This window comes from Triturus cristatus, chromosome 5_2 (genome assembly GCF_964204655.1).
Source record: "Triturus cristatus chromosome 5_2, aTriCri1.1, whole genome shotgun sequence".
NCBI lineage: Eukaryota > Metazoa > Chordata > Amphibia > Caudata > Salamandridae > Triturus > Triturus cristatus.
The window spans coordinates 28,022,610-28,045,954 of record NC_140588.1 but is presented as its reverse complement, the minus strand read 5'-3'; the positions used below and the strand labels follow the sequence as shown (position 1 = coordinate 28,045,954).

Sequence of the window (23,345 nt, the reverse complement as noted above, 5' to 3'; positions counted from 1 at the left end):
TAGTTATAGTTAGGACCTATTATCCATAGGAAATCCGCAACATTCTATTTGGAATAACTTTGGCGCCGGTTGACGAATCTTCGTGAAATTTTCAAAACTCGTGGCCCGCTCCGGTCCACTCCTATCCTGAAAGTCTCGGGGTGATTCATCAAGCAGGGGCCGAGAAAAAAGGGGGGTCCAAAAACGTGTTTTTCCCATGCAATTTTCCATAGGGACCGTTAGTCGCAGCTATAGCCCAAACTGCTGAACGGAATTACACCAAATTTGGCAGAAAGATAGACCTTGTTTCAGAGTCGTGCCTTTTGCTTAAATGGTGTAAATCCGTTCGGTAGTTAATGAGAAAATCAAAATCAAAATCAAAATCACATATATATCTGGGCGGTGCCTAACCACACATCTCATCATGAGATCTGATTGGCTGTCAGCACTTCATCCAAGAAGTGTTGGCAGCCATCTTGAGACCAATATACATGGCAGCACCTCATTAAAAAGCATTGCAGTTAATAGAAGGTTTTAAGACTCTAGTTACATTATAAATCATTTGTTGATAGTACCATATTCATTATACGAATTGTGGTGTGTTCTAAGGTGATTTTACCATGTGAAAAAACCTTCTGCTGGGATATCATGAATCATGTTTGAGAGAAAACTATTTTCTTATGCTTTTCCCACAGAGGTTTGGAAGGTGATCTATAAGCTAAACTGAGAGCATATTTTCTGCAAATTCACATTATCTTTCTCAGTCATGTGAGAATGAAGTCTGACATTCTCAGTAAAACATGTACATCCAACAAGGGCAGAGACTGTCAGTTGATTCCTTTGTGTTCTGCTGCAGCTTCCCAGAGTGTTCTAAAGAACAACTAGAGCGCTAACAGTCCTATTTATGACAAACGTATGGCACACCTAAAGCCATCTTGATTGGAATAAAGTGGTAACTCTTAAAACATTTAATTTAAAAAGGAACAAAATGAGGGGGTTCATTTTGCCATAGAAAGTATGATTAGTGCTGAAAAAAGAAAAATTAGGGCACATTTTGAGTGACTTCTCAAATCCTCTTCTATTTCATAAACAAATTCTGACACGGAGACTGAAACATGCGCTTTCAATACCAGTAGCAGACTTCCCTGGTGAGCAGTAGCTTTACTACAGTGATCTAATAAGCAACTAGAGTGCTAACATTCCAAATTTATGGCAAATGTGTGACACATCTGAATGCCTTCTTGATGGAATCAAAGTAAAAAACTGAAAGTATTTCCTACTGAGGAGACTGTAGTAAATGAGGAAATTAGGAAACTTCATAACAGATAAGTCTCCCAAGATGGCCACCAGAGACAAAAGAGCCCAAATGTAGCACAAATATCACCCAGATGTAGCCCAGGTATAGCCCAATGACAGAATGTCCCAGAGTGTTCTAAAGAACAACTAGAGCGCTAACAGTCTTACTTATGACACAAGTATGGCACACCTGAAGCCATCTTGATTGGAATAAAGTGGTAACACTTAAAACATTTAATTTGCAAGGGAACAAAATGAGGGGGTTCTTTTTTCCATACAAATTATGATTAGTGCTGCAGAAAAAAAAATAAGGCACATTTTGACTTCTCAAATCCTCTTCTATTTCATTAAAAGATTCTGACATGCATACTGAAACATGCACTTTGAATACCAGCAGCAGACTTCCCTGGTGAGCAGTAGCTTTACTACAGTGATCAAATAAGCAACTAGAGTGCTACCATTCAGAATTTATGGCAAATGTGTGACACATCTGAATGCCTTCTTGATGGAACCAAAGTAAAGAAACATTGACAATGCAATAGGTCTCGCCCTCGTTTAAGTTAAAGCAATCCTGTTTGTAATTAGGTGGCTTTTAAGCTTTGCTTGTATTAGTGTTTTTCAATCTTTCATGTACATAACATGCATATGTATGCATATATGTATATGTATGCATGCATTTATATTTGTATTTATATAGATATGCAGATTATATGTATGTTTATATATGTATGTATATATATAGATATACACACAAATACATATGTATAAATGCATATGCATATATATGCATATATATATGTGCATATGTGTGGGTGTAGAGGTAGAGAGTAGTAGAGAGAGAGGTAGAGCGGTAGAGAGTAGAGAGTGAGTAACAGAGTAGAGAGTGAGTAGTAGAGAGTAGTAGAGCGTAGTAGAGAGAGTAGCAGAGAGTGAGTAGTAGAGAGTAGTAGAGTGAGTAGTAGAGAGTGAATAGTAGAGAGTAGTAGAGATTGAGTAGTAGAGAGTAGTAGAGATTGAGTAGTAGAGTGAGTAGTAGAGAGTAGTAGAGAGTGAGTAGTAGAGAGTGAGTAGTAGAGAGTGAGTAGTAGCGTGAGTAGTAGAGAGTGAGTAGTAGAGAGTGAGTAGTAGAGTGAGTAGTAGAGAGAGTAGTAGAGAGTGAGTAGTAGAGAGTAGTAGAGAGTGAGTAGTAGAAAGTGAGTAGAGCGTGAGTAGTAGAGAGAGAGTAGTAGAGGGAGAGTAGTAGAGAGTGAGTAGTAGAGAGTGAGTAGTATAGAGAGAGTAGTAGAGAGTAAGTAGTAGAGAGTAGTAGAGAGTGAGTAATAGAGAGAGATTAGTAGAGAATAGTGGAGTAGTAGAGAGTGAGTAGTGGAGAGTAGTAGAGAGTGAGTAGTAGAGAGTGAGTAGTAGAGAGTAGTAGAGAGTGAGTAGTAGAGTGAGTAGTAGAGAGAGAGTAGTAGAGAGTAGCAGAGAGAGAGTAGCAGAGAGAGTAGTAGAGAGTGAGGAGTAGAGAGTGAGGAGTAGAGAGAGATTAGTAGAGAGTTGTGGAGTAGTAGAGAGCGAGTAGTAGAGAGTAGTAGAGTGAGTAGTAGAGAGTAGTAGAGAGTGAGTAGTAGAGAGCAAGTAGTAGAGAGCAAGTAGTAGAGTGAGTAGTAGAGAGTAGTAGAGAGAGTAGTAGAGAGTGAGAAGTAGAGAGAGTAGTAGAGTAGTAGAGAGTAGTCAGTCAGTGTCAGTCAGTCTGTGTCAGTCAGTGTCAGTCAGTCAGTGTCAGTGTCACTCAGTCAGTCAGTGTCAGTCAGTGTCATTCAATCCGTGTCAGTCAGTGTCAGTCAGTCAGTGTCAGTCAGTCAGTGTCAGTCAATCAGTGTCTGTCAGTGTCAGTCAGTGTCAGTGTCAGCTAGAGCAACTCTGCTGACCTGGTTCTCTGGCTCTAAAGCAGCTCTGCTGACCTGGTTCTATCCCTCTAAATCAGCTCTGCTGACCTGGTTCTCTGCCTCTAGAGCAGCTCTGCTGACCTGGTTCTATGGCTCTAAAGCAGCTCTGCTTACCTGTTTATTATAAGTACAAATATATTATTTTTATGAATATCTTAGATAATCTCTTGCCCCATTATGTGTATTATTTTTTTTTTGCAGGAGTTGCGCACCCAGCGCGCCCCAGCATGTATAGCATCTCGTACCGTAATGCGCATGTGTCACGAATGCGCGGGAGCAGGAGTCGCGGACTGGTCGCATACCAATTACGCACATCAAGTAATATTAAATGTATATGATGTAACTGAAAAACACGCAGCTATCACACACCGTACGCGGATCCTTCACAACTTTTCTAAAATGGTGGCTAGAATCCACGCACCCATCGTGATGAGTACGCTTTGAGTGTGCGACTCCGAAAAAAAATTGGATTTTTTTTAAAGGAAATAATATAAATATAATAAACTAAAAAACTGAAAATAAAAAAATTAATCAATATTTTAGTTTGATTTTTAAAAAAGTTTTTTTTGCAATTTTCAGAAAAATATATAATGTTATTTAATTAATAAAATATTTATAAATACACAGTTAAAAAACTGCAGAAAATCAGTACAAAAAAATAGCTATAACTACTATCACACTTAAAAATTAGCATTTAAAACACCTTTGAAATTCACTAGAAAAAAACATAGGTTTAAGAGACGTTATAGTTAGAAATTAGCATTTAAAAAAGCTTTGAAATTCACTGAAAAAACTATAGGTTTCAGAGACATTATAGTTAGAAATTAGCATTTAAAGAACCTTAGAAATTCACAGAAAAAACCATAGGTTTCAGGGGTGTTATAGTTAGCTGGCCATTACACTCGTACAAAACCATAGAAATTCCTCCGTTATAGTTAGTTCTGCTAACTATAACTCGTGCGCCCGCAATGCACTGCTGATGATGTCACATATTGCATCATTCATGACATGGTCAATTACATCACTGATGACATCACTGGTGACATCATCCACGTGACAATCTGATACACCATACACTAGTATAACCTTTCATCACTCACTGTAAAATACAGAGTACCATATTTGAAACCATTGACACACCAATACCAGTTACTACATACCCACTCACTGATTCCTAAATCTATACACACACAACTACCCATTCAACAACAGAATCATTTATACATGCAGTCACTAATTAATAGACCACTATCAAATGCACTTATACACATATATAGACATTGACACATCAGCAGTCATCTTAGTCGATTATGCAGTCATCCTACTCACTCATGAAAAAAATTAATCACACTTACATTTACTCACTCACACAATTATCTAACAACACCTAATTTATTCAAACACATAGTAACTCATAGTTAATATGTTAAAAAATCCCCATTACAATTATACACTCATTCATATAGTTACTCTCACAATCACTGACTCTTATACATACTTATTTATATACACCAACTCTCACATACAATGCCTTTTATTTTTTTACTTTGTTGAAGATGTACAACTAAAACATATATTCGCTCACCAACACACAAATAAATACACTCAGTCACCCAAACAACTGTTTCCACATGCACTCTTAAATTAATATACACCTAGTCAATCAACCATTCACACATCTATGCATAGAGTTACACACACCCCATCCAACCACACACAAACTCAGTGTCCCATACAAATGCTCACCCAACTAATCAATAACTAATATACACACTCATGTAGTTAGTGACCAACTGATGCAGCATGTTATACAACAACAGAGACAGTGATGCACACAGTCACATAGTTTAGTTACTAATCCATGTAATAAGTGAGACACTTTTAATTACTCACTTAAACAGACAGTCAGACAGCTACTAAATCCTCCATCCAGTTATATATCCACTCAATCTTCAATACAGATTGGTATATATATAATACATATTTAAATTTCAAACTAAACCACATTCACTGGATGATGTCATCAGTGATGTCATTTGAGAAGTCATCAGTGATGTCATCAGTGATGTCACTGACCATGTCATGAATGATGCAATATTTGACATCGTCAGCAGTGCATTGCGGGCGCGTGAGTTATAGTTATCAGAACTAACTATAACTGAGGAATTTCTATGGTTTTGTACGAGTGAAATGGCCAGCTAACTATAACACCCCTGAAACCTATGGTTTTTTCTGTGAATTTCTAAGGTTTTTTAAATGCTAATTTCTAACTGTAACATCTCTGAAACCTATGTTTTTTTCAGTGAATATATATATATACATATATATATATATTTCATTGGATGCTGTCAACATGGAAGTGAATACAATTAGGTAGTGTGTTGGATGCCTTAGGAATGAGTCTTATTATTGGCTTTTTGTTTAAAAAAAGAAATCTAATAAAGACATTGATATACTTTTGAATCTGTGCAGTAAACCACACCTGCTGTATCTCATTTGGAAGTAGCATGTTCCTTCTGTGCTGTGAACTTGTGACCTACTGGTTCCACTGGGTTGTTAGGTTCACTGAGCCTAGATTGTATTGGGGTAAGGCTGTTTTGTTTCCACGATTTCTACACGATCATCCAAATACATTTCGAAGACACATAGATAGGAATCTCTATTTGAAAGGGAGGGAAAGGGTTAACAGATACTGAAATACTGAGGCACGCACATGAACTCAATCAAACACTCGGGTGCTACTCATGCACTCATCTAATCACGTAGAGAGTACCATTGTAGTGAACCTGTTATCCATCCAGTAGCTATGCACTCATTTAATTACTGAGGGACTACTCTTGCAGTAATACAATCATCCCAGCAGTACACTTACTTTCATTCAATCTCCAAGCTTTAACAATGGAGTCATGCAATCACTCAGACATTAGTCATGCATGCATGTAATCAGCCAGGCACTGCTGATGCACTTATTAAATGATCCAGGTACTACCCATGTAGTTATCTAAACACCTAGGCACTACCTGTTCACTGAACCAAAAACACATGGGCAGCAGCTATGTAGTTATGCAATCACTGAAACACTAGTCATTCACTTATCCAAACTACTAGGTGCTATGCATGTACTTAAACAATCATGTATGCACTATCCATGCACTCTATAAATCACCTATGTACTATATGCACTCGTGTAATCATCCAGGCACTAAAGTTGCACTCATTTAATCATCCAAGCTCTATCTATACATTTATTGAATTATTGAGCCATTAGTCATGCACTTATCTAATGATTCAGGTACTACTCGCGCACTCATCCGAACACCCAGACAGTAGTGATATATTCATACAAACATTCAGGCAGTAACTATGCGTATATGAAACGACCCATGGAGTACTGATATACTCAGGGAATCATCTAGGCACCACCTGTATCCTCAAAGAATCACCCAGGTCTATGTATGCACCAATTCAATCATCCAGGGAGTATTCATGTATTCAACCACAAATACATGTTTTTACAAGTTTTACCGAACAATATGTAGTGTTGTAGAACCATCTGGAGAATTATATATGCAAGCTGTGACAAACTCTTGGATGTAGTTGGAAGTATTAGTGAGGTATATGCTTTGATAGAGATTAATGTGCGGATTGTTATATGCACCATTTCCCAACATTTAAATCTGATACATTTAAGTAGAACAGTACTGAGATACTAAATACACCACTAACATAGTGGTAGAGAGGAATCCAATAGCTCTTATGTTGTGTTTCATATTTATAGTGTTGAGACACTGTATGTACTTGTATACTTTGGGCTAAATTTACAAGAAAGTAATGCAGGGCGGAGCCGCAAGCCATTTGGCTCCGCCATGCTGCATTAGTTTCAAAGCACAGGGGCGCCTCATATTTACAATAATATGATGGATCCCTATGCTCTCTCCTATGCTGGTGCACAGCTGGCTGCCAGGCGCCAAAAGAGGCACCCTTGCACCATGGTGAAAGGGTGCCAGTGTAGTGGGGATGATTGTTTTTGTGCAGGAAGGGACGGCTTCCTGTTGAAAAATGATTACGAGAGGTATTTTCCTCTTTGTATGTGTGCCGCAGAATGCACCACACATAGAAACAGGAAAAAAGGAAGAAGAGTATTTCTCCTCATTGCATCTCTGTACACCTATCCTGGAGACGTGTAGGATTCTGATGCATTACCAGGTTTACAAGTTGTTGTAAATATGGATATGTGGCAGAATCCCTGGGTGTTGCATGGAAACACCCACAGCAGCACCCATGGGATGCTTATTTCAATCAAAGTGCCTTCTGAAAGGCACCCGTATTTATAAGGCAATGAAAAGCTATGCAGAGTGGCTTTATGTGGCTTTGTAAAAATGGGGCACCATATTACGACGCGGTGTGTCAAAAAAAGTGACGCTCTGGAAAGTGCATGCAGCTTGTAAATATGCCTTTTTGCCTTAATGTTCAGTTTAAAATGTACTACAGAAGGGATAAACTGTTCTTTCACCCTGTATAAGTGAGAAGTGAGATATGCTGTGGCTGTGTTATACAACTGGGTGCTAAAATGTGAAAACATAACTAATAAATAAAGTTTTGTGTTTTGCTCTGGGTTTGTTGTATTGAAGTAAGTGGATGTAGTAAAATATATAGGATCATTTGTAGATTTAAAACTGCAACATAACATAAACTGTTTTTGTATTATGTGTAAGTCAGTAGTAAAGTAGTTGGTAGATTTGCTAGAGTAGAAATTTAAAAATACTTGTTTTTTTTATACAGAAGAATATCTACATAACTACACAAAGTTACAATGTTTACAAAAGCTCAGATGAAAAAGAAACAGAAGCAACTACAGTATCGTTGCAGAAATGAGTTACAAAAGGGGCAACATGCAGAAAAAGTGGTGAAAGAAAAAAGAGCTACTGGTAAGAGGACAAAGTCATTTCCTAAACATATATGTGGACATTTGCAAAGGTTACATAATAAAGAAAATGAAATTATTACTATGAAAAACAATAAGAGTGGACAACGTGTACATTGCAAAAACAGAAGAGACGGTAAAAAAACATGTTCGCACCTTAACCAGGAGACAGAATCCGTTTAAGGAATTCCGAGCCAGAATGTTTTTTAGTAGAGTAGGTGTAAATCTACTGAGAAATTTGAAAAAGTATAGAAGTAGGAGAGCTGCACTGAAGCAGAAAGAACGAGTTGAGAGAGTAATTGATAAGGCCTTTGCGTTGAAAAGAAAGCTTTTCATTTTGATTCTAAATAGAATGACGACTCTTGTTGTGTTGTGCTGTGCATGAGGAGAAAAAAACAGAAGAAAAGAGTAGTGAATAGAAGTAACTTTTGCACAGTTTTTAGTGGAGAATGGATACATACTTCTAGTACAGAGCCTTTCTTTAATGAAGAAAGCTATCTCTAGAATATCAGATTAGTTCATGCTATTGATGAAAGTGGACGATATTATGAAATGAAGAATGGCAGTCCTATAGTAAAAGAGGTGATGGTACCTAGAAATATAGAAGAAGTTATTGCAGATTAGGTACAAGGGAGGCATAGTCAGGCCCCTGTATACTGATGGAATTGTAGTAGTGCTTGTGGTATTAGACAGCAATCCATTGATATATTAAAGGAAATTCCTACGTATATTTCCAAGGTGAAGTTTAAAACACAAAATAAGTACTCTACAAGGTTTGGATCCTTGCAAGCTTAGAAAGCATACACATTTGCAGGGACACTCCCTAGCTTGTTTATCAAAGAAAGTGCGACAAAGCACCTTACATCATTTTAGGATGTTAGCTGTACACCAGTCAACAATGCAAACTTTAGCTAGGAGGCTGTACTGTGTGAAAACTCCTGCTTTATCTTTAGAAGAAATGAATAGCGCACTTTTGCATGGTACTGTGGCTAAGGTAGAAAAGGTTTGTGATGATGTGCAGTTTCGTTTCTTTGGTCCAGAACAGGACTGTAGGGAAATTGAAGAGTTGATAACAGGAGGAGTTGTAGAACAAAACACGGACTACAGTTGATAGCTTTGAAGAAGTGGTTACAAAATTTTAGACAGCATGTGCTAAAAAACCAGAGTATGTTTGTATATGCTATCAACACACTCACTACAAGAATCAAACGTGGACTGTTGACTTATGTTTAAAAAGTGAAATAGAGAATAATGATAACCGTCAAAAGTTTGTACTGTACTTATTTGCAGAAGAAAGATTTGACTTGTCCACATGACAATTTATATGTAAGTACTGCTACAATAAATTAGAGGATAAAAAAATGCCTGCTAGAACTGTGCATAAAAAATTAGAACTGGTTCCCATTCCAGAAGCACTTCAAGGTTTAAATATTTATGAGTCCATTCTTATCCAAACTATACACCTATTTCAGGCTATAGTACGAATGGAGCCAAACACAGGCAAGTTACCCCCAACAGAGCTGCAAAAAGGTCTAAAAGTAGTAGTGTATTTGCCATTAGATGTCAAGAAAAACATTGGAACAGTAGGGGTAGATGGAGATTTAGAGTAAGGACAAGTAATTCTTGTAAATGATGTGCCTACCAAGAACAAGAAGATATGGCAGGAGTTAGTAGATGATACCAAAGTTAAAAAACAACTTTTTATCTGGTACAAAACAATGTTTACTATAGAAATGTGAAAAGCCTGCATGATATCACACATATGGAAGATCAGAAATTTCCAGACATTTCCATCAACAGGTCATATTGAGAAGGTGGATCAGTCCAGAACAGAACATTATAACATTTACCTTTTTGCATTCTATAGAGGTTATTGGTGATGTCATTGAGCTGTTTAAAATGAAGGAAGCAAAAGGAGCTCCATTAAGTGTGTGAGAAAAAGTTTAAAAGCTCAATGTTTCCCACATCTTTTTCCAAGTGGAATAGGTGGCAGGTATGATCAGTGGCCTGTGCGAATACCTGCAACTGAGTATAGAGGTAGTAGGCTTTATGCAGAAGATCCTAGATTTTGTCAATAAATTCCATATATTTTTACACCTATTATGGGAGAGTGACTTGTCTGGCTTCTCATATGCCGTCAAATATATTCTAAAAACAGGAGTTAATTTAAATATTATACCAGCAAGAGAACTTTTGGAGAAAGTTCAAGGAAAAGATGAGCACTTGGAATACTATTTAATAAACCTAATGGCTTGTCAGCAAGGGACAAATGAATATTGGTATCTGCATCATGGTGAACCCAAGTGCATGGTGAGGAACCATGGAGCACCTACTTGGTTCCTGATGCTGTGTTGTGCTGAACATGCATTGCATGACCTGCTAGAATTCTTGCAGGAGGCAAATTCCAATATAAAAGTCATTCATGTGAAGAGGCCAGGATAACTGTGTTCACTAGACCCTGCAAATGTTTGCAGATATTTTAATCACAGATTTCAAGCAATGATGGCTTTTTTTCATTTTGGCGTAAAGATTACCAAGCCAGAGGTGCTCCCCATATTCACATGCTGTTGTGGGTAAAGGATGCCCCAAAGTTTGGAACAGACAGCGAATAGTCTGTGTTGTCTTTTATTGAGCAGTATGTAACTTGCTCCATCCCAAACAAGAGTAGTGACAACATATTAAGAGAACAAGTTCTACAATTCCAAAATCATAGATGCGGACAATACTGTCAGTGAAAATACAGAGCAAAAGGAAAATTGTATTGCTCATATCGTTTCGGATTCCCAAGACCTGCATCTCACGAGGAAGAGTCAAAAGATTTTTGTTTGCAGTTAGACATACACTTACAAGGAAATCACCCAAAGATACATATAACCTAAGAAGAACAGAGGCCTCCAAGTACATTAATAACTGCAATCCTGTGATTTTGAAGATGTAGAATGCAAACATGGATGTACAGTTTGTTGCAGACAACTCAATTGCTGTTGCTCAGTACGTTACATCTTACATAACAAAGCTAGAGAAAACTGAGTTGAAAGAGATGTGGGAGGAGAATTCAATAGAAGAGTCTTGCGAAGAAATTGCACATTTTTAGTTGGAAAATGCTTTTTCACAGAGATATATGCTCCTATGAATGTGTAGATCGGTTAATCTCAGCTAGTTTGTTTTCTAAATCTAGAAGAGTTCTATGAGTGAGTTAAGGGGTTGCTAATACTCGCAACAGAGTACTAAAGTCTTTTCCTGAAATTCATTATCTTGCAGAATTTGAGCCACATTGTACAGATATTCTGAAGAGTAACATGCTGGATACGTGCTATCCAAGAAGAAATCTTCATCTGGAAAGGATGTGTCTTTATGAAATATTTCAAGATGAAACTTTCAGAAGTAATGTCAGTGAAAATATAGATGAAGATAAATTTGCTGTGGCTGGATGTGAAGGATATTTGATAAAACATAACAAAGGAAGTGTAATCAACCATTGAAAGCTAAGTTGCCATACTCCTGACAAAAGAGAGTTTTCTTTTTAGCCTTGTTATAGCTATTTAAGCCTTGACAAACTGAAAGTGAGCTACTTGGAGAATTTGACTATTATGAAGACTCATTCAACGCTGTGAAAGACACAATTGAGTGCTGTGTGTTTCCAGTGTATCTTCAAATGTTGAGAGAAGAGATTGAACGAGATGAAACAATTGCTGCTGAGAGAGAGTTCTCAGAGCAGTCAAACTTTAGGACCTGGAAGTCAAGATCCTCTTGGATAGCCAATCATTGAAAATTAAGCTGCAATAGCTATGAATGAAGTGGGGATGCAATGCCTCAAGTAAAAGGGGAAACTGTGGATCTTAAATTACAAATACAGCAATTGAATGCAGATCAGAAAGACATTTTTGAAGGGGTAAAAGATAAAGTAGAACATGGATTTCTCCATGAGAATAAAAAGTGTGCATGTTCTACATATAGGCCAGTTCTATTGTACATAAGTGGTCAAGCTGGAACTGGAAAAAGCCTCTTGATTATTGCACTGACAAGTTACCTACAGAAGACAACAGATTCAAATTTGTTCTGTGTAGTCACTGCACCAACAGGCTTAGCTGCTCATAATGTTGAAGGAGTTACCTTCATTGATTGTTAATGCTGCCTGTTGAACATGACAACAAATTACAATACAAAAAATTATCTGGTGATGCTTGTCATGAAGTGGCAAGAATATTAAAGAAATTAAGCTACTAATTATTGATGAAGTCAGCATTGTTAAACAAAAGGAATCCACCCGCAACAATTCAAAGGTGTAAAGCAATGTATGGTCTTGCGGCGATGTGGATCCTACAGTGGTAGGAGGCACATTGTGTTTTTAAAATACCCCTCACACACCAAAAAGGCCCTTGGTGTCATGCTTCATCATAGGGGTCTTCGCACTCCTCTACGGAGCGCGGCGTGCTACTAACCAACGAATACGCGGGAGCACTTGATGTAACCACTATGTGTAGTGTGTGAGGGTGTGTGAGTGGTAGGATCTACAGTGATTAGTGAGTGAATATTAAAAAATACCTGGCAAATGAGGACTAGAAAAAGTTTAATAAACGCCTTTGCTGGTATTGTTAAAAGCAGTGGAAAGGAGGCTTAACATATTAATGTACGACACCTCCTGTGTGTCTGTGTCAACATGTTTCGAAGCCAAAAGCTTCTTCTTCAGGACGGGTACACAGATACCTACCCTACTCACAGAAGACAGTCGATACCGTTGAGAAACATAGGGAATGCTAAGTGTAATTTATATGTAGTGTGCCTATTAGGCTCAATTGGTTAGGCGGCAAAGTGAATATTTCTATCTCCTTCTGAAGAAACCACAAAGTATAAAGATACATTTAGCTAGATAAATAGTTCCAGTCGTGAAGATCGTGACCTGAAAAGTGATATATACAGTGTTTAAGAAGAACCAGAAAAACTATATAGTGGCAGTGCAGTTTTTCCTGTAAAAAAAAGTGGACAAAGACTAGACATACACAACATGTACCATAAAGCACACACACTATGTGGGACTATTAGTAAACGTTTTTAGGAAAAAGGAATGGGCGAAAACTGTGTGAAGAAGATGGCATACTTGCTATCCAGAAGTTCAATGCCTCATGAGCCTGGGAGGAAACGCTGTGCTAATGAGCACTCTGTGAGGAAAAGGAACTGTATTTTAACAGAGAGATCCTCACTTACTTGGTGAATGCAGATCGTGGTCTAGTTCAAGTGGCTATGCCGTACTTACGAATGTGAGGATACTACCTCAACCGACCGTCCCCTCCGTGGCTCCGTGGATACTGAGAGATCGGGAGGCGGTCAGTGTTAATACTATACTTAATTGGCCAATTAAGTGTAGGTACGTGCGTATTGGAATGTCCATGTGCAAGCCCGATGTCGAGCGTGGAGTTACAAGGACAGATACAAAAACTAGACCGCTGTAGTGAAGCGTTAAGCCGCTACGGGGAGAGGCGGAATTGAGTTAAAAAAAAGTGCGCTCAGTTGCTCTGCGCATGCATCTGCTCATAACGCTGGTCATGCCGAAAATGAAAACGGACCGCTTCATGGTAGAAGTAATGCTGTATGAGCGCATTTTCGGAAGGGAAAGATTCAAGCCCAGACTGAGAGACACAGTGGTATGCAAGTGCTGAAGCACTAAAAGGGGTACAGATATCAGATATTAAAAACGCGTAGATGGAGCTAGTACGCTTAAAAATATCTAATTATTAAAATATATCTTTAATGTCCAAAAAACTCCAGCGCTATTGGGAGGTTAGGTGCTGATCGTCAAAGAAGTTATGTGCAAAATAAAGATAACAGTCATAGTACTGCACCCTAGAAACGAACAATGTGAAAACGGGGGTGCGCAAATATTAGCGCTTTGGGAGTTAGAATGGTGCTAACTCAATGTTTTAAAAAAATAGAAAATACTGGCAAAAAATTGAGAAAGGTTGGCATAAAGCGTAAGGCCACCATCAAGTTAGTGGGTGTTTTATCAGTCATTGTCATATGCCCCAGAGGGGGAAAAAATATCATTTGATCACAAATTCCTTAGATATGCTACATGATGTACATACTTCCAAAAGATAGATATATGCCATGGTTACCTACTTATGTGGACAGAGACATCCAGTTCAAATGAAAAGGTTCCACGGTATATTATCATTAAGACCTACGGTGTTGGTATCCAGACGGAAAACCCAGCATTGTTCTTTTTCTAAAAGACCCCGGTCTGTTGCTAGTTGTTCTATTACTGTCCATCGGAGGTCATTAACTCCGTGAGTTTCTGACAGGTAATGTGTGGCCATTTTCGTGGTGCTCTTTTTACACCGAACTTTGCTCTTGTGCTCTCCGATGCGGACTTTAACCGGCCGTGATGTCATCGCCAATGTATTACAAACCACAGTGGCACGTTATCATGTAGATGACATTGCGACTGTTGCAGGTGGTAAACTTCCTCTGTTCCCATTCACTGCCATTCCTGAATTTGATCTTAGAACTCTTGCTGGTTAGATGACAAGTATTACAATTGCCACATGGGTGGTGGCCCTGGATTGGTTGTAGAAGAGGAGTTCTTGTCATTACGGTTGGATCAGCTCGTGGTCGAGTGTGGACAATCATGTCTCTGAGATTTCTGCCTCTTCTGTGTGCGAACATTGGATTTTCAAGATTGAGAACTCCACAGTTAAGGATTCTCCAGTGTTTGGTCACAATTTTCGATATCCTGTTGGAATGGGTGTTATATGTGGTCACGCAAATAGGTCTGGCGTCTGGGTCTTTTGGCACCTTGTCTTCCAGCAATGCCTCCCTGTTGTTATTGCGTGCCCTTTTCATAGCTTTGTCTATGATGGAGGTAGGGTAATTCCTATGAGACAATTTGGTTTTAAGATCTTGAGCTTGTTTTTTGTAGTCTTTGAGGTTAGTGCAGTTGCGCTGCAGACGGAGGAATTGGCCATATGGGAGATTGTCCCGTAGATGGCGCAGGTGATAGCTGTCGTAAAGTAGCAAACAGTTTCTTGCCGTGGGTTTGAAATGTGTGGTGGTTTTTAGACATCTGTTTCTGGGTATATGTTTAAGTCTAGGAAAACCAATTGGTCTCTTGATACAGTACTGGTGAATTTGAGGAAAGGGTTCAGCTGATTTAGCCACATCATGAATTGTACCGTTGATTCGATGTCCCCATTCCAAATGACTAGCACCTCATCTATGTAACGTTTCCAGGTACCGATGTTGTGCCTGAAAGGATTGTCCTGGTGGAGAATTTTGCTACTCTCCAAATGGTGTACATAAAGCACTACCAGACTTGGGGCGAATGTGCTTCCCATGCTGGTACCGAGTTTTTGAACATACAGTGTGTTTTCATATTGGAAGAAAGTTTTGGTTAAGGCTAGGGTAATGCACTCCATGACTAGGTTCCTAGGGGTTTGGTACTTCCATGGGTTTGAAAATAAGACTTCCTCAATGATGTTGAGTGTCTTGTCGTGGGGTAGGCTGGTGTATAAACCCTCTACATCAAGACCTAGGAGTAGCTGTCTCTCAGGATCGAAAGTGAGTCCTTGTAATAGCTGCAGTACAGCTTTCGTATCTTTCAAATATGTATAGTTTTTTTTTAATCAAAGGGGGTAAAAAAGCGTCTGCAAATTTAGACAAGGGCTCCAGGATGGAGCCTATACCCAACACTATCGGACGACCAGGTGGTTGCTCCAGGTTTTTGTGTATCTTGGGGATCGGGTAGAAATATGGCGTCCTGGGTGATTTTTGTATTAAGAAATCTGCTTCTTTTCTCGACACCCAGTCATGCGCCAGGGCTTCTTCCACCATCCCAGTGATTTTAATCCTCAATGGTTCCGTTGGATCCTCCTGTGTAATCGCGTAGTTCCTTCTGTCTCTCAGAAGTCTCCTGCATTAGTTGTCATAAGATACTGATGTCTGGATAACTATGGCACCACCTTTGTCCACTGGTTTGATTGTAATCTCTTTGTTGTCTGACAGTTGCTGTATTGCTACTTTTTCCAATTTGGTGGTGTTCTGAAAGGAAGTCGTGATTCTTCCTAGGTCTTCCATCACTGCCTTCTCAAAGGTCAGTATTTCAATTGGTAATGTTGTATCGGGTGGGGTAAATGATGATTTCAGTCGTAAGCCAGTGTCCGATGTTTCAAAAGCCTGGGTATTTTTCTGCTTGAAAAAAGCCCGTAGCTCCAATTTCCTAATGAATTCCTGCATTTCTGCATGGATCTTGAATTTGTCCAGCCTGTTCGTAGGTACAAAACCCAAGCCTTTCTCCAAGACTCGTTGATGTTAGTTCCTGTGTGGTGATGTTTACCACTAGTTGCCCCTCTTGCTGGTGGATGGCTGATTGTTGGTTGAGCTGGTCATGCTCCGCGTCGAGACGCGGCAGTCCTCTGTTTCCCCTATTGTCCAGTGTACACTGTTGCCTCTCCTGTTCCTGCCTCGTCTGGGTCCTGGGCGCGATCCTAAAAAAGGAGGTGGTCCGTAACAGTTCTGATCATATTCAGGTGCCCAATGTGGGAAAGGGCCCCCCCCATTGGTGGAGGTCCATAAGGGTACTGTGCATAAATTGGCGGTCCTGGTTAGTTAACCCAGCCCCTCTGTCTGGGGTTGTATGGTCGTTGGTATCATTGACCCCCTCTCTGGTACCTAGAGGTGTTTTTGTTACTGGAATTGGAACTATTGGAGCTGGTGTCAGAGACATCACTGTCTTGATCACTGTTGAATTCTTTTTGTACATAATCGTCCCTTGTGTATGGGTAAGTGTTTTCGTGGGAAAAGCGTTCTTTATCTTTTTTCAATTTATTGTATTTACTTTGTTTGAGGGTGACCTCAAATTCTGTCATTTGTTGGCTCAGTTCCTCAAGGCGTTTTTTTTTAGATCTGAATGAGATTGGTAAGTGTTCAGTTGTACCTCCAATTTTTGAATATCTATTTTAAGTTTCTGTGCTATTCTGGTGGCGGTTTTTATAATCAGGACTAAACAGTCTTTGGTACAATGTCACGAGATGAGTGACCAGTCCTTTTTGAAAACCCTGTCATTTTGAAAAATGAAAGGTTCGTTGCGAACAATCAGACCTTGGGGCGCCGCGTTGGCCCTTAGGTATTCGGTCATGAATAGGCCATGCAGTGCTGTTTTTATCTGCGTTCTTCTGAGGTTGACCAATTCATCCCAGTCAGCAGTGCTTGGCCCTGTGTCAGTGCTGCTTAGTCCTTCGAAAGGATTTACTGCTGCTAAGAACCTGTCGATTTCATCTTCCCCGAAGGTAAGGCCTGTCCCATCGGCCATAGTTAGTCAGAAGTTCGTTGTCACTGAAGTGAACGTGTGTGTGTGTGTTAAATGTGTCCAAAAGTGTATAAAAACACCAAATGGGTACTTTTACTAAAGAAGCTATAGTAGGAGAGGTACACTGTCACCTACTACTAGTCAGCATTGTATTCAGAGTTATTGCAGCCGGAAATACCGGCAAAAAACTCCCACAGCTGTGTGCTGTCTGAATATCGTAAATATCAAAGGAGGGAGTGGAGAGAGGAAGTGTCCAGAGGGACATAGGGAGTGGATTCAATCTCCCCACCTATAATTACTAAACAAAAGGAATCCACCCGCAACAATTCAAAGGTGTAAAGCAATGTATGGTTTTGCGGGCGATGTGGATCCTACAGTGGTAGGAGGCACATTGTGTTTTTAAAATACCCTTCACACACCAAAAGGGCCCTTGGTGTCATGCTTCATCACAGGGGTCTTCGCACTCCTCTACGGAGCGCGGCGTGCTACTAACCAACGACTACGCGGGAGCACTTGGTGTAACCACTATGTGTAGTGTGTGAAGGTGTGTGAGTGGTAGGGTCTACAGTGATTAGTGAGTCAACGAACGGTGAAACTCTCTGAAAATTGAGGTTTCTATACATTTCCTTTACTTGAAACCTGCGATGATAAGAGGTGTGTTAAAACTAACCAATCCTAGGGTTTTATCTGTCTCTGTGTTTTAAATGAAATCTTGTATCCCCTTTGCTTTTGGGTGCTTGATGGATGCTATCTAGAGCGGGGCCTCATTGACTGGAGCTGGTGCTGGGTGAGGTGAGGTCTAGTCCTCGTACTCTACGGGTGAGCTTTTTGAGTTTTCATACTATTGTGATGTTTTCTCTTTGTATACAGCTGCTTTTTTGATTAAGAAGTCTAGATGCACTCTGACTGAAGTTGTAATCTTATTGTTTTACAGATGTCCTATACATCTTGTAGATGCAGAGGATCAGCATAAGACAACAAGGGTATACTAAACCCAATTTGTATGTATATTTAAAAATATTTTTATTTTTCACGTTATACACAATGCAGTAGCGAAGAAATTCATGGTGAGGTCCTGAAGAAAGCCGTGGACAGTTGTCCCATTGGCTAAAACATGTCGACCATTTATAAGCAGTGAACTCTTTGAACTGCTTTTTTTCTACACTGGTTTTACTTAGGAATGCAATAGAGAGTATAAAAAAGCCAAAAAGGGGTTTTTCTCTCTTGGAAATCCTATTTTAATTATGCACTTTTCTTCTTTTTGCACTGCACTTTTCTAATTGGAAATACCCCTAAGGGCCAGATACAAGTTCTAACTTCACTATATGCTTTCTCTGTTCTATCTGAAAAGATCCAATAGAGGACACAAGTCACTCAGTATTCCTAATAGTGAGGACAGAGGAGAGTTTGGTTGGAACCCCAAATGATGACAATGGTCACTTTGGTGAATGATGGGATTCCAACAAGCCTGAATGGGTCCTTTTCTTTTCTGTTTACTAATTTTTGTACTTTTGCTTGATCCTCTTTGGTCACACTCAGCCTGAGAGCATTTTTGGCGCTCTTTGTTCTAGAAAGTTATCTAGATTAGCAGCTAGTATTGTAGACCGCGAATTATACGTATTGTTTTGTGATTAAAAGAATAGGGGGATCCGAATCGAGTCTATAAAATTCCCTCAGACCACATATGGTGTGTTTTTGTAGGGATAATATCCACCATAGCTGAGTAGGACAAAAATCCTATGTATTAGTTGTTTGGTTTGTTCAACGTTGAAGGATACAGTGTTCCAAAATATTGTGCACCTTATCTTTGTGCCCTTGAAACTTGCTCTGAAACTTTCATTAAACAATGACCGAAAACGGCACAAACACCGATACTGGTGGAGCTGCGGCTGACCAAGTCACAGCAGCGTTTAATCGTACTGCTTTTCAAGAAACCGACGAGGATGCTATAATCATCCATCCAAATGTAAGGAGAGACATCACTCTAAAACTTATAAAACATGGCTTAACACCAAGAGGTGGTAGAGCAGTTTTTGAGATAGAGGCACATGAATCTCACCTGACAGAGGTATTCTTTTCATGGATAGTATTCCAAGAATCAAATCCAGTAACACACTTGTTTCACTTCTATAAAGAAGATGATCCACCTGAGGAATATATTCATTTCGAGGATATCGAAATTCCACTCACATACCAGGAGCATGAGCTCTGGTTTAAAGGCGCCCTAAAACATTACAATCACATTACCAGGCTCGGTCCACTAGGTAGACCAAGAGCAACATGGCCGATTTTAGCCGGCTACACACCTCAATGAAAAAGCAAATATGTGGCTGACCAAGGTTCTGCACCTCAGCTTCTTCAGTGAATAGTTAAGTAAAATGTATGTGCAATCTCATCCGGAGTGTGCCGCACTTACACTCCACTGGAAACCAGATAAAGAAATTCAGAATTGGAAGGACGGTGCACAAGAATGAAGTCCGATAGTTCCAGATGTATTCCAAAATATATCCTTTATTTTTTTACTTAAAATTTGGACACCAGCCAACGCGTTTCGTTCCAAAAACATTTTGTAGTGGGCTTCACATTAGTGTGGGATCCCTACCAGGTCCGGTACAACTTGGGCATAATGGGTGAATCATCATTCGGGTTTTTCTATATTGAGCCGTAGGGTTTGATGGTCTGCCTGATGTCTGTCTATTAGACTCTTGTGTATCTTTTCTATTTAGAACCGAATACTTTGAAAAAACCTGATACTTATTAAATGATAATTCTTGAGGATCCCAAAGATTGTTGGATACCGTTTGAGTGAAACTGGATATAGAAACTTTAGGTGAGAGTACTATTTTTTCTTTTCTGATGTATACTTGGTTGGACACATACCCCGTGAATCAAATGAAGTGATAATTTACTTCTTTTGTTTATCTGTCTTTTTTCTTTGAATTTATCGGTATACTTTGATTATTTTTTTTCGCCTTGCTGATACTTCAATTACAGTATTGAAGATGGTTTCTGGCCTGGATATTTCTGCATTATTATTTTTGACTATTCTTGTCTTCTACTGTGGTTCTTTCCACTCTTTGTTCTTTCCTTCTTTTGCTTCATATAGTATTTTCCACAAAGGATTTTGATAATGATTATAAGAAATGTTTGCTAATTAGGTCTTCTGTTTGATAACAAATCTTTTTTGTTATTCTAGTGAGCCGTTCTGCCAATACTATTAATGTATATGTTATATATGTGATTATATTTGTATGTACTTTGTTTATATTTATGTATGTGTTGTTCTATGTATTTCGCACTTCGTGTGTTTTTTAAGCACTTTCAGCCCTGACGAAGTTCCTTTTGGAACGAAAAGCGTTGGCTGGTGTCCAAATTTTAAGTAAAAAAATAAAGGATATATTTTGGAATACATCTGGAACTATCGGACTTCATTCTGGTGCACCGTCCTTCCAATTCGGCTACACACCTCATCCTGACATTGAAGAAATGTCAGATGTGGATCTACTAGCTCAACTCAAGGAGCTAATCAAGATTTATAGACAATTGGTTCAATATGTCATGCGGACTTTCACAGTCCAACCACCATTAACAATTCAAAATCCAGCCCCTCATCAGGGGAATACATTAAAAATCACTCCACAGACTTTACATGCAGTCATGGGTAAAATGCCCACAAAACGTGAACAGATTCCATTCTGGATAGCTCAAAAAATAACTCAAATCGGAGCGGTATTTCCTAATACTAGCCCTTATGAGAAACACAGAATTATAACAATCTGTTTACCAATGGGGATCACACCACATCTAGAAGACTGCACCACTTAGGGCACAGTCTTTGCTGCAATCTACACAAAAACACATGGTGTTCTGTCCATGGCGGTAATACATGTCCTGAAACAAATTCAAAAGGAATTGGGGCAGAGCCTGCTCTGAATTTAGGTATGAAGTTACTGAAACATTTCGACCAGGTCTCAACAATAATATTATCTAATATTAAAGGAGAAGCAGCATCAGTGGCAATCCACCAGAAATTAAGGGAATTTGATGTAACAGAACAACCACAAGAACTAGCCAGAATAATTGAAAAATCCTATGAAGAATTAGTCCAGGACAGTTTGGGGGGGAAACCAGTTAAACCACAACTGTCTGAAAGTCCTGATATGGTCTTTCCTAAAAACACTCCTACCTCTTCTAAAAGGAAGTGGGAAAATAGCAAACAGCATTCCAAAGGGAAGCGTTTTCAATCCCAAGGTAGGTCTCCTGAAAAGGAGCCCTCTGAAAGGAGGTACAACCTCAGGAATAGGGATAATTTGAGAAACCTGACAGATATCAAGATACTGATACACGTTCCTCTCGTACCTTTCAGATATCATCACAGACATCCGAAAGAAGAGGACGGTCAGAGAACAAAGAAGAACGCGTGAAGTCCAAAGACGATCAACACATTCAGAAAAACAAACAAAAACCTAAATTCTCCAAGAAGAAGGTAGCAGGTCTAAAGATCAGACATGCCGAGGATTCTGAGAACGCAACTCAAGAACGGAGAATGGGTTCAGACAATGTTGGATAGTGCAGCAGAAGTTACAGTAGCTCGCTAGAACCTGAAGGGCTTTCTGGAGACAGTGGACATGAATGAGGACATTCGGGTTGAAACTGCAGACACCAGGGTTGGTTCTACGCATAGGTTATATGAAATAACACTCCGGATGGAGGGAGACATTCTAAGAAAAGTGAAAGCTTTTGTTTGGGAGCATCTTTCAAGGGGTTATGATATACTTCTAGCAGAACAGGACTGGCCACCAGAGTTTGTCAGAGAGTGCCCACATGGCGAAGATATCATTATGCCAGCCTTCTGTAACCATGTTCAAATGCATTTAAAATATACTTATGCCAGGAAATGGGCAGTGGCCCAAGCCCCAGCATTATATAAAAATCATGTAGGATGGGATGAGGACTCACCTCACCACAAAATCCAGTTAAAAAATCAAGCAGCTGCACAAAGGAAGTACCCAATTAAGCAAGAAGCTAAAAAACAGTCCAGGGAGATCTTAGATCAACTTGAATACTAGGGGGTGATTGAAACATGCACCTCATCAATGAACAATCCTTTGTTTCCTGTTTTCCAAACCAGACAATACATATCGTCTAGTTTTGGATTACAGACACCTAAACTCATATTGTAAATCATTTGCAGTGCAAAATGCACACAGTACAGCATTAATGAATAACATTGTGCGTAAAAAGTACAAAACCACATTACACATTTCACATGGTTTATTTTGTTAAAATATTGCACCTGAAAGTAGATATTAGATCGCTTTCTCAATAATGGGGACCCAGCGTCAATTTTGTTGACTCCCACAGGGGTTCAAGAACAACGCGGGGTTATTCTCAGCAAGGGTAACAGAGTTACTACAAATGTATGATGACGAGGCATTCTCATATGTCGATGATATATATCGGTGTCAAAAAGAAATGAGAGAGACCCCTTTACAACCAGGGGATTAGGATACTACTAAAGGTAGTGAAATTTTTTTATCCCTTGGTGATAATAATTCGTTAAACGATTAAATTAAATCTTATTCACACCCCAAATTTTAAGCCCATGTGTTAGAACATCACAAATTCAAAAAACCATAATAGTCACTATATTTCAAAAGAATATTTGTATCAAATTTATTAAGAACACAATACCAATGCAATTAAAAATAGACATAAAACTGTCTAATATTTTAAAATACAATACATGTAGCACAACCTCACAGATAGTAACCTCCTCTAGCGAGACATTTAGCTATAACACACAAATAACAGAGAGACAACAAAAGACAATGTTTTTTTTCATTGATTTACACATCCGTTCTGAAAATGATCTTTTCTCAATCGTTCATCCTAAACCTTTTCTATAATTTTA

At 39.1% G+C, this 23,345-nt stretch overlaps 1 protein-coding gene across 1 annotated transcript in view; it reads left to right on the top strand.

The window, feature by feature from the left end:
* Nucleotides 1-23,345, top strand: part of LOC146822611 (nuclear receptor subfamily 4 group A member 3-like) — an 828,495-nt gene that overhangs the window by 187,082 nt on the left and 618,068 nt on the right. The gene's annotated exons all lie outside the window — the stretch shown is intronic.